Here is a 17,844-nt window from a genome sequence, read left to right as displayed (position 1 = left end):
TTTTTTTTTAATTAAGCAATTTGGGGGTGGGGGGTGATCTGCCCTGCTAGATACTAAAACTTTTTCTTTTTAACACCCCCAACAGTAGAGCAGTGGTCTCAGAACTGACAGGTGAAGGAAAAAGGAAAGAAAAATTGACAAAGATGAACCAAAATGATAAGGTCAGACATTGGGGGTAGGGACATGTCTGTGTATACATGGGGGGGGTGTCTGTGTGTGTGTGTGTGTGTGTTAAATATGGACATTTATTTACAGGAAAAGATGTTCAGAGTATATTAAGCAGATTGCAAAACAGATTAAATACAATGACTTTTAAATAAAATATGAATGTGTATCCATATATAAAACCTGAAAGACAAAGAGATCACTCCAGAAAGAGGACAAGTGATTTTGTATTATTCCTCTTTAATAATTATTCTACATACCACACATGAATTATTCTTCATTAATAGAAATGGGGATGAAAGTCAATCCTCTAATTTTAACAGTCAAGATAATTTAGGGGAAAATCTGAAATAAAACAAAATTAAAAATTCACTGGAACTGAGTGAAAAGACTATCTGTGGTCCCCTATCTTTGGGTGAGAATTCACATATATGGTATCTAATTTTTAAATAAAACACTAACTTCTTTTAGAAAACTCTTAATAAAATCTTGTTGCAATTCCCACCCAAGCCAAGGTCACTCCACTTTATCCTTTCTGCTGTGGTCAGTGTGATTTCTGCAATGGGAGGAATCTGAGGCTGCTGGGCCCCGGCCTCCCTTTGTCTCCTGCTCTGGCTCCAAGGAAAACTTCCAGCAGAGGGCAGGAAGGAAAGGAGAGAATGTTGAATTCAGTCTGAATTTCCAGAGTCTTATTACAACAAACCTTGTGTACCCTGCCCTGATACGAACCACAGGAGCAAAGAGGCTGGTCCCTTAATGTTATTTTTATGATACGGCATCAGGAGTACCTATCTGATGTCACTGACTCACTGATGGGTGCTCAAAAACAGCAGAGGGGGGCGGGTGGGTAGCTACTGTCCTAGCTTCTGTAAACCAGTTGTTTTAACTCATTTCCATTACACTTTTAGACACGATTCATATTATTTTTCTCATGTCTTTCAAATAGTGGTAGTTTCATCACCTTACCTTTATATTTGAAAATTAAGAGAAGATCTCTAAACAAATAGCCTTAAATATGTTAGAAAAGATCATTATTTTGGAGAATTCTTTCGTTAAGTCAAATAGTGGTTCTGAGTCATGGGATCCTGGGTGCCACATTAGATCTAGTTCACTGAGAACAATGTGCTTACTCCTCATCTCCCCACATGTATCGGGGAAAGAAACCAAATCTTATAGATGCTTTGCTAGACACACAAGGAATAACAAATATTAGATACTGAGTAGGCTTTTCCTGGGTCTAAAAGTCATTCCTTCTTTCCTTGTCCAAAAATACAATGTATTTGCTATGGGAGGAGCTGTGTAATTCCCAAATCCTCTCGTCATTTGGTCCGTCTTTAGCTGGCAATGTCTCTTCCCCGGAGAATCCCATGGACGGAGGAGCCTGGTAGGCTGCAGTCCATGGGGTCGCGAAGAGTCAGACACAACTGAGTTACTTCACTTTCACTTTTCACTTTCATGCACTGGAGAAGGAAATGGCAACCCACTCCACTGTTCTTGCCTAGAGAATCCCAGGGACAGCGGAGCCTGGTGGGCTCCTGTCTATGGGGTCGCACAGAGTCGGACACGACTGAAGCGACTTAGCAGCAGCAGCAGCAGCAGCAGCAGCAGCACCCTATCTCAGACACAGAGGCATCTGCCCTCATTCACACATCTAAACGAAAGGGCCCTGGGACTGATTCATCCAAGGAATACATCTGCACACTCTGAGAAAGGGCTCATGTACACTGATGCCATGTCCTACTCCTAAAATGTTGGTCTCTTTCCTTTTGCTCAGTGTCAGAGGATACAACTTGTGCACAACTTGTCATAAATTTGAAAAGTCCTTTGAAGGTGCTGTGCCGTGCTCAGTTGCTTCAGCCATGTCTGACTCTTTGAGACACTATGGACTGTAAGGCGAGACCTTCTCTGGTTTAGGTTACTGCGGCTCCTTGGTTTCAGGGATGTCCACTGGTCTCCCCTTTGGTCTGAGCAGTGATGCCCTGGAATGCATTTGTCTGCTTGCACAAAGCTCTCTGGAACGTCACAATACCACTTCTCCTGTCCTCCCCACACTCGGCCTGCCCTTCTCCTCTATGTTACTGGCTTGATCCCATGAAGTGTTTCTTTCTGTCTTCCCTCTGCACTCCACTCAATTCTTTTAAAAAGCTTGTATTTTATATTAAAGCACAGTTGATTAACAACGCTGCATTAGTTTCAGCAAAGTGATTCCACTATAGATATGCATCTATTATTCTTTTTCAGATTCTTTTCCCATTTAGGTTATTACAGAATAGAGAGCACCATTCCCTGTGCTATACAGTAGGTCCTGGTTGGTTATCTATTTTATTGGTTATATATTTATCTATCAATAGAGCAGTATGTGCATGTCAATCCCAAATTCCCAATTCACTCAACCCTTTACTCATGAGTCCTATCTTCTAGTCCATACATAGTATAAAATCTTAAATGTCAGCTAGAAATTAAAAAATTATTGCCATTACTTTCCTTTGAAACTCTCCAAATAAAATTATGTTTTACATGCAGCATTTGATGGATAACATTTTGCAGTTTCAGATAGGAGGGGTTAGGATTTTTCCATCCTAATCTATGGGAATTTCAGGCAGAAATGCATCATCTGGCAGGAAGGCCAAGGAAAGTTCTATTTCTGCGATTTAAGGCATGATAAGCTGCTTTTCTTACACACACTCTATGCTAATTTAACTACCACAAAACTACCTGCTTGTATTTCACTGACATTTAATAAAATCCATTTCTTTCTTCCAGCCATAAAACTGCCTAGAGACCTACTGAGCACGAATCTTCTACAAAGCATTTTAGAGGGGAAGCCATTGAGGGAACTACCCTTAAAAGCAGCTGGTTAATTTATTTGGTTCATCTTCCACATCCTGTAATATTGAATTGTCATTATCACAATACTGAGAGCAATTTAAGCTCAATGGGAGCTAAGTACAGAGAGAGGAAAAACTGTTTCCAAGAGGTCTATTTTTTTGTTAGAGAAAGTATTTTAGGGTTTTATCTCCCATAAATCCACATTCTGGCAGTCAGCACTCTTGGTACTTATATTTCAATAGGAGCCCTCACATCCTCAGCAATATACTTTATTCTCTTATGTTTTGTGCTGATAAATCTATCTAGTACTTTCTTATACCACATCCCAGAATCTCCCACACACAGGCTGGGATTCCTATGGGGCTGTAATAAAGCTGCCGATTCTGGTAGCCTAACACCCATCATTACCCATCACCCATTCTTCCCTGGTGGAGGGAAAGGAGTATGATTGGACCTTTTTTAATCATCTTGTGCTCTTCCAAGTATATAAATCATTTGAGTCATTTGGGCTCCCTAATACCAGCAACACTGCTTGCTGAGGCTGGGGTTTGAGCCCATGGATGAAGGTGTTTCCTCCAGAAAGGACAGAGAGCCTTGGAGAAAACAGACTAAGAGATAAATGCTTAATCAGAGAAGATACTGGAGCTCAAGATGACAGAGAAATAAAGAGAGCAAAATGAAATCCAGCAAATTAGAACATGCCAAATATTTTACTGTCCCAGTAAAAACAAAGGGCCAATAATTGGTAAAAAGGGCTTGTACAGAAGGATTTTTAAATCCAAGATTGGAAGAGATTGGGGATCAAACTGAAGTCAAGAAGGCAAGTGAGAAAAAAAAAATTGGTTAGCATGGAGAAGACTTGGGGTGGTGGCTGGCAGCAGACAGGAGTCTTGAATCTAGATGGAGACAGAAATGACCAAGAAGCATCAGCCTGCAGAGCAGAGAACACCTTTGTATTACTTCCTGCTTTGGCTCAGTACTGAAGTTAAAAACACACAGCCTTCCTGACCATCATTGAGAAAAAACTCACATCATGTAAGAAGAAAATGGGGATTTCCTAAATATATGACTGCTTTAAATTCGGTGGTTATTTTCTGCACAAGTTCTAGTCCATCCGTCTCCTTTCCTGAAAAGTGGGTTAACCTGATTAAAAGCAGTTCAACACAGGCCAGATGTTGCTAGCAGAGAAAGTCTCTGTACACAGGTGGGTTTCCAGAGCCCATGTGACAGGCCATTTGCTTCCAGGCAGTATCTGAATATACACAACTGAAAAGCAACACAGGTTTTTGACAAATTCTTGAAGTTAGTTAATCCTGTGTAAAATCTGTACCAGAAATATGCTTTGAAATTTAAAAAAACATCATATCAACATAAAGTAACAGTCAATTTAGTAGCCAAGAAATCCAAGCTATGAATTCAGTGTGAACCAAAGAAGTTAAACACAAGAGGTGCCACTTAGGAGCATTTCCTTTATATTAAAAAAAGAGCAAAAACCTAGCGATGAGAGAGAGATAGATCTATGTCTACCCGCCCACCTAATATGGGTTTAGCAATCAATTGTAGCCAGCATGTGAGGAAGATTCCTGTTCCAACTAGCAACCTGCAATTTCTGCACAAGCAACTCACAACTGCAAACAGGATTCCAGAAAAGAATGAGGCATTTAAAAAGTAACAAACAGCCTTCCATGTGGATCCTGAAGACTTAACAGAGCTGGTTGTTCAAATCAAAAATCTTGAGTCTGTTTTTCAGTTTGCAGCTGTCTGAGGATCTATTCCCTGGGACTGGGTTCAAGGTTGGACCCCTTCCCCAGTAGAATAGACATCCACTGGGTGATACAACTTGAATGAACGTTCTGTGTGATGAATAAATATCTCTAATTTTAACTACACATAATCTCAATCACAGATGACTCAGGAGGAGATCTTTGCACAGTGAGATTATGAAAAAGAAACACAAAACCTCTAAGTCTTGAATAACAGGAAGAGTCACAAGAACACACAGGTTTATGGATATGAACAAGCGCTTCACTCAATTCAAATTAAAGCAAAAACGAACCAACAAGGACCTACCATATAGTCCAGCAAAGTATACTCAATATTTTGTAATAATCTATAATGGAAAAGAGCTTGAAATGGAATATATATATATATATATATACACACACACACACACACAAACACACATATATAAACACATAGATATTTAATGGAATCACTGTGCTGTACATCTGAAACTAACATGATACTGTAAATCAACTATGCAAGCTATGTGTGCTCAGCTGCTCAGTCATATCTGACTCTTTGTGACCCCATGGACTGTAGCCTCTCAGGCTCCTCTGTCCATGAGATTCTCCAGGCAAGAATACTGGAGTGGGTTGCCATGAGTGGGTTGCCATGTCCTGCTCCAGGGGATCTTCCTGACCCAGGGATCAAACCTGAGCTCCTGTGGCTCCTCCTGGGAAGATCCCCTGGAGAAGGAAATGGCAACCCACTCCAGTATTCTTGCCTGGAAATCCCATGCACAGAGGAGCCTGGTGGGCTACAGTCCGTGGGGTGGCAAAAACGTTGACACAACTTAGCAACTAAACAACAACAAATCAACCATATACTTCAATGGAAAAAAAAAAATGAAGCAAAAGGGGAAAAAGTAAAGATCAGAACACTGCCTACAGAAGAAACAAAATCAAATAAACCTGCCTTTAACTGGGCACGGTGGCTTGTTTTTAAGAGCCTTCAAGGAAGCAGCAGGACAGACGATCTAGGGGCAGATACATCTGTGGAGTAGAATATGCTCATCTTCTTTGTACACAGTTCAGCATCTACTCAAAAGTCTCATTATGACCCCTATATAATGCCTCCCTAGAACAAGAATAATTATTCCAGGTTTAGCTAAAATTGGACAAAAGGCTGCAGGCTATTCAGTAAGCAGCAATAATTTGCGCTCAAACTGACAATAAATATCAAATGGACAGTCGTCATTGTCCTGGCTTCTATGGTAATATTAAAAGCTGCCCCGAGCAAAGAATACAACCAGAGAAATCACAAAGGAAGGGATATAAGTGACTAGTAAATAAAAATGCTCAAAATCACTAATCATTCAAGGAAGTTACAAAATAGAACAATGGAGTCTCTTTCTACGTATATCAAATTGGCAAGTTGATATGGTAAAACGGCTCCTCTAAAACACACAGCTGGTATAAATCAGTATGTTTTCTAGAATGTACCTTTACTTGGCAATATGTATCAAGAGCCTAAAAGATACTTGGAATCTTTGACCCAGTAATTCTAATCCTAAGAATGAGAGCTAGAAAAACATTCAGAAGCACAAACAAAAGTTCATACCCAAAGATTTCTAACTTCAATACAGCATGATTTATGATAACCCCAAACGGGATACAATCTAATGGTCCAATAATATGAGACCGATTAAGAAAATTAAATTGACCTGCAGGATGGAAAATTACATAATCATTAAAGAACATCTGAGCTAAGATTAGACTTCAATAATGTAGGGAATTTCATATGATTTAGAATGCTAAGTTGAAAAGAGAGCCAAAATAGTTGAGATTACTTTATACATTCTTTTATTATTGCTTTTTATTATTATAAAAGGCATGTTTTCTACAAAAAAAAAAAAAGGCAGAAAATAAAGGCCAATGAAGGCCAGAAAAAACACAAATAATCTTGCTCAGATATTATTAATAACATGTTAATAATATTAATATTGTTAATAATCTGGTATACAGCTTTCCATGAAATTGCTACATCATACATTTATATTTCTACCAGAAAGGGGAATCAAATAGTATGTATTATTTTCATAAAATACCTCAATAAACCATTTAGCAAATGTTGGGCATTTCATTTGTCACAATGAAGAAAGAGAAAAAAGCTGGCATGCAGGAGCTGGTCTGCCATTCAGAGCAGGGCCTTGGTGTTCTCCGGGTAAATATAAACAATTTCACAGAACGCCGACATAAGACAAGGCCCTGTGACCATAAGATGAGGAGGAAAACAGGACCACTCCATAATCACATCTGAGCATGGACAAAATATCAACATTTTCCAAGCCACATAAATGACCAAACACCTCCCTATCCTGGCTAAAAGGAAAGACTGCTTCTTTGCCAATGTCTTTAGCCTTGATTTTATCTTTCCTCCTTCTGGATATGATGTATTAAGATACCCAGTGGTGGAAAAACTCTTGCTTCCGGACAGCACCTGACCCAGCGCAAAGTCCTACTTCTTTAAAGCCTCACCACACCGCCTCTCATCAACGGCCCAAATCCTGTAACACCCTCCTTCTAACACACCCTCTTCCTCACAACCTGCAAGTGTGTTCCTGGAGATCTAGGGTTGCACGGCACTGACACGGCTATTCGCTACCACATACACTACCATTAGAATTTGAATGGGTTCAAATCTGCACTGTTACAAACATCAAAGAGGAATACTGGCTGAAAACGAATTAGAAAACTAACAGGAAACAAACTAACTTATAATGGCGGGGGGGAATCCCCAAAAGCTTAATGACAAAGGCCTGAAAAATTACTCCAACAGTAATATTGCACAGGCAATAACTACTCCAAATACTAAAGAACAACCACAGGATTCAACATGCAAAGGAAGGTATTTTGAGCAAGGAGCAAAGGATGGTTTGATTACTCTAAGAAGACAGATGGTAAGCTTAACATCCGAATCCAGGAAGGGCTGCAAACAATACGGAAATATTACATACGGAAAAGTTAGCTGAACTCATTAAAGAAAAAAAGGCTTCTGTTCTTACCAGGTTTTTGATGGCTATGAAACGAGGACGACTAAGAAAATGCGGTTGCCATGGATCCATCTTCCCGGATGTTGGGAGCTCTACATACTGACATCAAAAAAGCAACTAATGTTTGAGATGGATGAACTTAATTTTGAAAGCAAGGAAAAACATCTGTCACTGATATTGAAAGTGATTTCTATTTTTAAGCCCTGGATTTAAAACTTTAGCTTCAACCAGTTCAGTACACAGTGGAAAACCCACCAAAATATACTTTTACAATATAGCTATTTACAACTTGGGTTTTACATACCTAAGAAATATTTGTAAAGGTTACACTGTGTTTTACTTCCTATTAGTCGGTAGTTTTTAATCAATTTTGGTATGCTTACAGCATGAGATGAATTCTAGGAATGGAACCACAATTTATAACACCATGCCTAGAAGAGATGAAGGTGTTTATTTACAATGGTTCTATGTGCAACCACTTGGGACATAAATTTGGTGGTTACCTGAAAAGTGATGTGTGAGAAAAGTCTGCATGTAGAAAACTGCCTAAGATCAAGCATCAAAATGCCTGCAGAAGTATCATTCTCTAGATCCACTGGTCAGCAGACTGGGTGGTGTAACTGACGTCAAAGACTTTTTCAGGATAAACAAGGTCTTAGTGTACAGTACAGGAAACTATACTCAATATCCTGTTGATAAACCATAATGAAAAAGAATACATATAACAGAATCACTTTGTTGTAGAGCAGAAATTAACACTACATTGCAAATCAACTTCAATACTTCAATAAACTTTTTAGAAATTAAAAAAGATCTTTTATGACCCCAAGAACCCCAGCTTCCATCTGACCAGGAGATAAGCAAATATATAAGGAAGGACTCTTCCCTTGTGGCTCAGATGGTAAAGAATCTGCCTGCAATGTGGGAGACCTGGGTTCAGTCCCTGGGTCAGGAAGATCCCCTGGAGAAGGGATAGGCTACCCACTTCAGTGTTCTTGGGCTTCCCTTGTGGCTCAGCTGGTAAAGAATCCATCTGCAATGCAGGAGACCTGGGCTCAATTCCTGGGTCGGGAAGATCCCCTAGAGAAGGGCATGGCAACCACTCCAGTATTCTTGCCTGGAGAAGTCCATGGACAGAGGAGCCTGGTGGGCTACAGTCCAAGGGGTTGTGAAGAGTCAGACATGACTGAGCGACTAACACCTAACACTACATTTCACATTTAATGGTCATAGGAATTTACTGGGCTATGCGAATTTTAAAAAGATTCGCATTACTACAAAAAACTGCTCCACTGTATCTTCTTCCAAAAAGAATCCAACATGCAATTTGTTGTTTGCTGATCATTTTGGACACTGAGAAGCTAGCTGATGCTTCTACCTCTGTCCTTCAGGTAAAATCTGCCAGGAGCCTTTAGCCCTGAATAGTGAAGCGCTTTTTCTCATTTCATGCATGCAGGTCCTTGCCTTGTTTGCTGACTGACACTTTCCAGCTTACAGAGCAAGCTGTCCCTGCGGCCAGGTCCCCTCATTCTAGTTCACCGCAATGCCAAACAGCTGACTACCTCGTTTCTAAAAATGAACTCCGCTGCAAACAGCAGTGCGACAATTTAATAATTTGTCAAAGGAGGAGAATCAGTTATTATGAAGTGTATTTCAGAGTTCAAAGGTAAAGGTCATAGGGAGCTCAAGTTTATCTGCTGACAGAGAAAGTTGAGCAATTAAAAAAACAGCAAACAAACCAGACAAGATCTGCTTGGCAGACGTATTTCTAGAAGACATACCTCATTTCTATGCTCATGCATTAGAATTCTTGCTACACAAGGAGGTTTACACTTAAAAAAAAATGCATCGATTCACATGTTTGAAAGTTCTCTCCAATGGCACTCTTACAAGATGTGCTTTTTCTTTTCTTTTTTCAACATGGAAACAAAACAGAATTTAGAATAAGCTTTTTATGCTCATGTGTCAAGCACTGGAGTCCATAAATCCAGCTATGGCATTCAACTACTAAGAAGTTACCTTGAAAATCTAAAATAAAAGTTTATGCCAGACAGAACTATTGCCTCCTCTTTCCAGTCCCAGGTGGATAAGGAGCTATCTCCAAAGACCTAAGAAGCTAGAACCTTAAAAAGGAAATATCAACAACTGTGTCAAACTGCAGTTTCAGGTTTTTGGTTTTTTCCCTTCATGACTAGCCTGTGGAACTATTCTGAAATGCATGTTCTGATTACTTTAAAAAAATGTTTACCCCTTGCCCAGTAACTAAGTTTTCCCATCAAATCAACTAAAATCTTCAATTAAAAATCTCCATCAAATTTTCTTATGAAATGACATCAAGACTCTCTCTCTGTAGGACATCCATCGTTCCTATTTTGCTTCTGTGATAGTTGTGTAGCTTTCATCATTGTTTACAGAAGCTGACATATAATTCCCAGATGCAATTAGCTGTCAGTCCAGAGAAGATCAGTATTCTTAAGGGTTAAGAATGCCTTTATTCCATATTACACCTTCATTTGGCTAGTCACTGTTTCACTGTTTTTTAAAGATCAAATTAACCTCTCAGTTACATGATACTTGTTTTTGCTCTTTTTCCGTCATATGATCTGCCATCTACTCTAAACAGGGAGGTCTAGTGCAAGGTTATCACCATTTGCTAAATGCTGGACTCTTCAAATTTGTCCTGCTTAGTTTGTGGCACTGGTTGCAAACTGCGGCTGGAATGATCAGAGTTGTGATTGGGCCAATGAAGATTTTGACTTTTTTCTCAATTACAAAGGTATAAAATGCCATGCTGCTGCTGCTGCTAAGTCGCTTCAGTCGTGTCCGACTCTGTGCAACCCCATAGACGGCAGCCCACCAGGCTCCCCGTCCCTGGGATTCTCCAGGCAAGAACACTGGAGTGGGTTGCCATTTCCTTCCCCAATGCAGGAAAGTGAAAAGTGAAAGTGAAGTCGCTCAGTCATGTCCGACTCTTAGCGACCCCATGGACTGCAGCCTTCCAGGCTCCTCCATCCATGGGATTTGCCAGGCAAGAGTACTGGAGTGGGGTGTAAAATGCCATAACTCAGTTATAAGAAAAAAATCAATTTCCCCTAAAAATTTGCTAACACCTTAAAAAGAAAATTTTTTCACAATATTATCTCTTTATTAATGTCACCTTCCAAAAGCCTTTCTCTTAGTTTTTAAAATCAAAGGTGCATTCCTTAACGAAATCAGAAATATTCCCTGAAATAATCACAACTAAATAAATCTATTTTAAAACAGACAAAACACATTAATTTCAAAACCATGTAGTGCAGGTGATCTTCCAAAGTGCACACCATACACATACAGAAGGAAGAAATCCTTCCAGAGATTTCTGCGAAGCACACCAAGCTTCTGTACGTTTTGGCAATCTCTAGTTATTTAACTCTGTACAAAGAAGTCACTATAACTTACTAAATAAACACTAGTTTTTACTATTCACTAAATACATATTTACACAATAAACTTTAATGAATCCAGAGAAATCAGTCAACAGCTTGTATGTTACAAGTTCCTGAATAGAGGGCACGTGTGTGCAAAGTTCCTTCAGTCATGTCCGACTCGTTGGGACCCTATGAACTGTAGCCCTCCAGGCTCCTCTGTCCATGCGATTCTCCAGGCAAGAATACTAGAATGGGTTGCCATTCCCTTCTCCAGGAGATCTTCTCAACCCAGGGATTGAACCTGGTTCTCTTATATCTCCTGCATTGGCAGGGGGGTTTTTTACCATTAGCACCACTTGGAAAGCTCGAATAGAGGGCATATTTACATAGTAATGTTTCTTAAACCTCTAACATAAATAGGAAAAATTGTAATGCCCTTTAATTATTTTTTATTGAAGTAGATGTACAGCAAAGTGATTCAGTTATACACATATATTTATCTATTCTTTTTCATATTCTTTTCCCTTACAGGTTATTACAAAATGTTGAGTAGAATTCCCTGTGCTATATGGTAGGTCCTTGTTGTTTATTTTATATATAGTAGTGTGTATCTGTTAATCTCAAACTCCTAATCTATCCCTCCTTTCCCCCTTTGGTAATCATAAGTTTGTTTTCTACAAATGTGGGTCTATTTATGTTTTGTAAATAAGTTCATTCATATTATATTCTTAGATTCCACATATAAGCAATATTATATTTGTCTGGCTTACTTCACTTAGTATGATAATCTCTGGTAGCTCCTTGCTGCTACAAATGCATTATTTCATTATTTTTATGGCTGAATGATATTCCAGTGTGTGTGTGTGTGTGTGTGTGTGTGTGTGTGTACACCACATCTTCTTTATCCATTCACCTGTTGATGGACATTTAGATTGCTTCCATATCTTGGCTACTGTAGAATAAATAGTGCTGCAATGAACACTGGGGTACATATATCTTTTCAAATTCTAGTTCTCTCCAGATATATGCCCAGGAGTGGATGCTTGGATCATATGGTAACTCTGTTTTGTTTTTCAAGGAACAGACGTGTTATCTCCATAGTGGCACCAATTTACACTGCCACCATTAGTGTAGGAGGCTTCAACTTTTTCCCACAGCCTCCCCAGCGTTTGTTACTTTCAGAATTTTGAATGATGGTATAAAAATGGCTTTTAAAGGTAAAGAACTCAAAATCAAAATGTTTTAAAAGGAGTTCATTTGTCATCCCATAAGTAATCAATGGTTCTAAAAACTAAAAAGGGTACTGGCACAAGGATAGATAGACAGATCAACAGAATTGAAAGTCCACACATAAACTCTAACATTTATGGCTAACTGATTTTTGACAGAGGGCCCAAGACAATGGCAAAGGAACAGTCTTTGCAACAAAGAGGGCTGGGACAACTGGATATCCATATGCAAAAGAAAGAATTCAGACCCCTACCTTACACCATACACAAAAATTAACTCAAGGTAGATTCTAGAGCTAAATTTAAAAGTTAATACTATAAAACTCTTTGAAGAAAACACAAGCATAAATCTTAATAACCTTAGATTTGGCAATGATTTCATAGATACAATACCAAAAGCACAAGCATCAAAACACACACACACAAAACAAAGATTCCACACAAAAACAGATAAATGGCACTTCAGCAAGATTAAAAGCTTTTGCACCTCAAATGACACAAGCAATAAAGTGAAAAGACAACTCAAAGGCTGGGAGAAAATATTTGCAAATATTTGCAAATCACATACTGGCAAGAGAAGTGAATCCAGAATATATATATAAAAAAAATTTACAATGTGTAAAGAAAAAAGACAAGTAGCCCAATGGAAAAATGGACAAACAATCTGAATAGGCATTTCTGCAAAGAAGATAGACAAATGGCCAACAAGCACTCAAAGATGCTCAACAAACTTAGTCATTGCTGCTGCTAAGTCGCTTCAGTCGTGTCTGACTCTGTGCGACCCCATAGACGGCAGCCCACCAGGCTCCCCCGTCCCTGGGATTCTCCAGGCAAGAACACTGGAGTTGGTTGCCATTTCCTTCTCCAATGCATGAAAGTAAAAAGTGAAAGTGAAGTCACTCAGTCGTGTCTGACTCTTCACGACCCCATGGACTGCAGCCTACCAGGCTCCTCCGTCCATGGGATTTTCCAGGCAAGAGTACTGGAGTGGGGTGCCATTGCCTTCTCCGTAGTCATTAGGGAAATATAAATCAAAACATTGAGATATCACCACTTTCCACACACCAGATGCCTATAATCAAAAAGACAGCTACAAATGAATGAGGGTGAGAATGTGGAGAAAGTGAAATCCTTACATATTGCTAATGAGAATGTAAATGGTGCAATTACTTTGGAAAATGACTGGACAGTTCTTCAAAGTGTTCTACACAGAGTTACTATATGATCCAACAATTCTACACCCAAGAGGCATTTAAATACATGGCCCCATAAAACAGTCGTACGTGAATGTTCACAGTACCACTACTCATAACAGTCAAAACATAAAAACAACCCAAATGTTCATCAACTGATAAACAGCTAAATAAAATATGATATACCATACGATGAAAGATAATTTGGCCATAAAAAGGAATGAAATACTGATACATGCTACACCATGGATGTACCTAGAAAACTAATGAAAAAAATCAGACACAAGGTCATGTACTCATGATTCCATTTACATGAACTATTCAGAATTTACATGAAATATCCAGAATTTGTGACCCCATGGACTCTATCCTGCCAGGCTCTCTGTCCATGGAATCCTCCAGGCAAGAATACTGGAGTGGGTCACCATTTCCTTCTCCAGGGGATTTTCCAATCCAGGGATCAAACTCAGGTCGATTGCATTGCAGGAAGACTCTTTACCACATGAGCCTCCAAGGAAACCATCCAGAATTTACATGAAACATCCAGAGTAGGCAAATTTATAAAGAATTGAAACAGGTTAGCGGTTCCTTGGGGCTAGGAAGCAGGGAAAAGGGGTTAGGGAGTGACTGCTAATGGGGACAAGGTTTCATTACTGGGATGATGAAAATGCTCTAAAACTGGATTATGGTGATGGTTGCACAATTCTGTAAACATATTAAAACCAATGAATTGTACTTTTTTTTTTTTTTTGGCTGTGTCGCACAGCATATAGGATCTTAGTTCCCCAACCAGGGATGGAACCTGCAACCCCTGTAGTGGAAGCACAGAGTCTTATCCACTGGACTGCCAGGAAAGTCCTTGAATTGTACTCTTTAAACTGGTGAACTTTATGATATGCAAATTATATATCAATAAAGCTATTAAAATAAAAAGACATGACAATATCACTTACATTGACATGTGAAATCCTATGATTCTTCATGTCAGAATATCACATATATACTTTCATCAAGCTCAATAACCTAAGTCCTTTATACAACATACTAACCCTTTGGTGTGTGTTTCTTTTAAACTATTTTAAGCCAGAAATTCTAACTCAACAATATCAAGTCTTTCACCAGATAACTTGAACTGTTTTTATTTTATCTGTACATAATTAAGCATCTTTTGTGCTTGGGAAGAAATGTCTACATGCATTTTTGGAGACATGAACAGGAAAATAGGAGAAAAGAGAAAGCTTCCTCTTAGAACACTGAACACAGAAAAACCTGTCAAGCAGAGAGTGATAACCAAAGAGATGACCCAAATCTTTGATGTTCTTGCCTGTTCAGCATTCAGTGAATTCTACTTATTTAGTACTTATCACAATGTAATCTTGGTATCAATTCCAACTTTTTCCCATGTGACCTTGCCTGCACTTGGATCCTGGACTACTTTGTTATCCATACAATTGCTCAACAAGTTTTGGCCCAAAGAGTTACAACTATTCTAGAAGTTTCAGCCCAAAGAGTTACATTCACTTGGTCCTTTCTACAGATGTCTGTAAGCTATGTCAAATGCTACATAGAAGGATGAACATGTTATTGACACAGTTAACTTAGGCATCTTGCAAGTTGACAAGACATTTATGTAGAAAAAACTACTCTGGCAAATTATACCAGATGATAGGTACCTTTCACAGTATAAAACCAATTATTAAACCATACCAACAAGGTAACTATTAAGAACTCAAATCTATACAGAAACTCCCACCATCAAAGTTTGAGTCCATGTGGACATCATTCATATTATCTCTAATATGTTCTTTCATACCAATACCTTGAAAATATATGGGACAACTCTAAAGTCTCTAACTTCTGGAATTGGAAAGCCAGAACTCAAAACTGCATCCTCACTTGGAAAATTCTTAAACCAAAATGATTTATCAATATTTTAAGTTATCAACATTTTATGAGGGATTGCTATTAAGAAGGCAGCAGACAGTTTAGAAGCAGAATCTACAACCCCAGTCAAGCCTTCAGATGAGTGCAACCCTGGCCAAAATCTGAACAGAAATCTCATGACAGGCCCTAAAACAGACTGTACACAAAAGCCACTCTTAGATTTCTGACCTGTGAGATAATGAAAGTGTGTTGGTTTAGGCCACTTAAAAAAACAAACAAAAAACCTAATGACTTGGCATTTTTCATCCCTAATGAGTTTTAAATAAAAATGCATGGGCTTAAATTATAGCTATGTGAATTCATGCTCTGTATCACATAAAATTTTCTAACTAGAAAAGTGTTTACTAAAGAAATATCAATACTTTATCAAGAAGAATTTGAAGCTACTCTTTCCTGAAATCAACAAAGACAAGTAAGGTAGCTATTTTTTCCTAGCAGTAAGTCAGCTGCAGATCTAAAACAGAAAATGTTAGCTTCAATCTGTAATTCCTACTGATTAATTCCATACATGCTTCCCAGGTGGCACAGTGGTAAAGAATCCACTTGCCAATTCAGGAGACACAAGAGACATGGATTGGATCCCTGGGTTGAGAAGATTCCCCAGTTGGAAATCACAACCTGCTCCAGTATTCTTGCCTGGAAAATTCCATGGACAGAGGAGCCTGGTGGACTACAATGCATGGGGTCACCAAGTGTCAGACATGACTGGGCAACTGAGCATAATCCCATAGACATTTCTGTGTGAGGTTAGTGCTGCTAGCGCCTAAGGATAACAGTAAGTGCTGGGGAGGGGACGAAAGGAGCTGGTTCTCAAGCAGAAATCAGAGCTGATGCAATCTTGGCTTTGTGCCTTGAGATGCTGTTGGAATCTAAAGGACCTGCTACTTAACCATTACGTGGAGCTAAAACCAGGGCTTGAAAAATGCTAACAACTAGTATGCAGTCCTATCATTCTATGAAGCAACAGTCCAAGTGAAAAGGACAGATAACTACCACAAAACACTCAAAACCATTTGGTAGCTAAGCCTCGAAGTATCTATTCCATAGCTATACCTTGCTATAGAAATAAACACATACAGCCTGCTCTCCACTGAGCCCTAAACTGGATAGGCAACAATGTTCAGAGTTCTAGGACAGTGGGAACATTTTATCATAAAAAAAAAAAAAATCACTGGTGAATAAAAATAGAAAAAAAATTTATTCTATAAGCAGAAAGATGGAGAAGGCAATGGCACACCACTCCAGTACTTTTGCCTGGAAAATCCCACGGATGGAGGAGCCTGGAAGGCTGCAGTCTATGGGGTCACTAGAGTCAGACACGACTGAGCGACTTCCCTTTCATCTTTCACTTTTATGCATTGGAGAAGGAAATGGCAACCCACTCCAGTGTTCTTGCCTGGAGAATCCCAGGGATGGGGGAGCCTGTTGGGCTGCCGTCTCTGGGGTAGCATAGAGTCGGACACGACTGAAGCGACTTAGCAGCAGCAGCATAAGCAGAAAGATTCTTTCATTTTATTTATTTTTTTTTAATTTTATTTTATTTTTAAACTTTACATAATTGTATTAGTTTTGCCAAATATCAAAATGAATCCGCCACAGGTATACATGTGTTCCCCATCCTGAACCCTCCTCCCTCCTCCCTCCCCATTCCATCCCTCTGGGTCGTCCCAGTGCACCAGCCCCAAGCATCCAGTATCGTGCATCGAACGTGGACTGGCAACTCGTTTCATACATGATATTTTACATGTTTCAATGCCATTCTCCCAAATCTTCCCACCCTCTCCCTCTCTCACAGAGTCCATAAGACTGTTCTATACATCAGTGTCTCTTTGATTCTTTCATTTTAGAATCTGCTATATCCACAAACATGTCAATGTATAAAACAATTCTTTTACTTTCTCATGTTTTAAATAGCACTAAGATAATAAAATATGCTAGGAACATGTCACTAAAAAAGAGCCATGGCAAGCTCAGCTCGGTGCTCTGTGTTGACTTAGAGGGGTGGGATGCGGGTGGGGGAGAGGGAGGCTTGAGAGGGAGGGGATATATGTAAACACAAAGTCCAAGCAGTTGCAAAAGAGTCAGACATGCCTTAGTGACTAAACAACAAAATAGCTGATTCATTTCCTTGTACAGCAGAAACTAACACATTATATTCCAACAAAAATAAATTAAAATATAAAATTTAAAAAAGAGCCATGATTGTTCTAAAACTTTCTCAAGACCTGGAAGAGATTATCAACAAGTGGAAAAAAATCACTAGTTACTTGCTCTTACTTTTTAAATGCTACCTCTTTTTTTGT

The 17,844-nt window shown here is 39.1% G+C and overlaps 1 protein-coding gene across 5 annotated transcripts in view; it reads right to left on the bottom strand.

Moving 5' to 3' along the window:
* The window catches only part of VPS41 (VPS41 subunit of HOPS complex), a 200,089-nt gene that overhangs the window by 77,630 nt on the left and 104,615 nt on the right, over positions 1-17,844 (bottom strand). The window lies entirely within an intron of this gene.

Source organism: Bubalus bubalis, chromosome 8 (assembly GCF_019923935.1).
Source record: "Bubalus bubalis isolate 160015118507 breed Murrah chromosome 8, NDDB_SH_1, whole genome shotgun sequence".
NCBI classification, from domain to species: Eukaryota; Metazoa; Chordata; class Mammalia; order Artiodactyla; family Bovidae; genus Bubalus; species Bubalus bubalis.
This window is presented reverse-complemented; position numbering and strand designations above follow the sequence as displayed.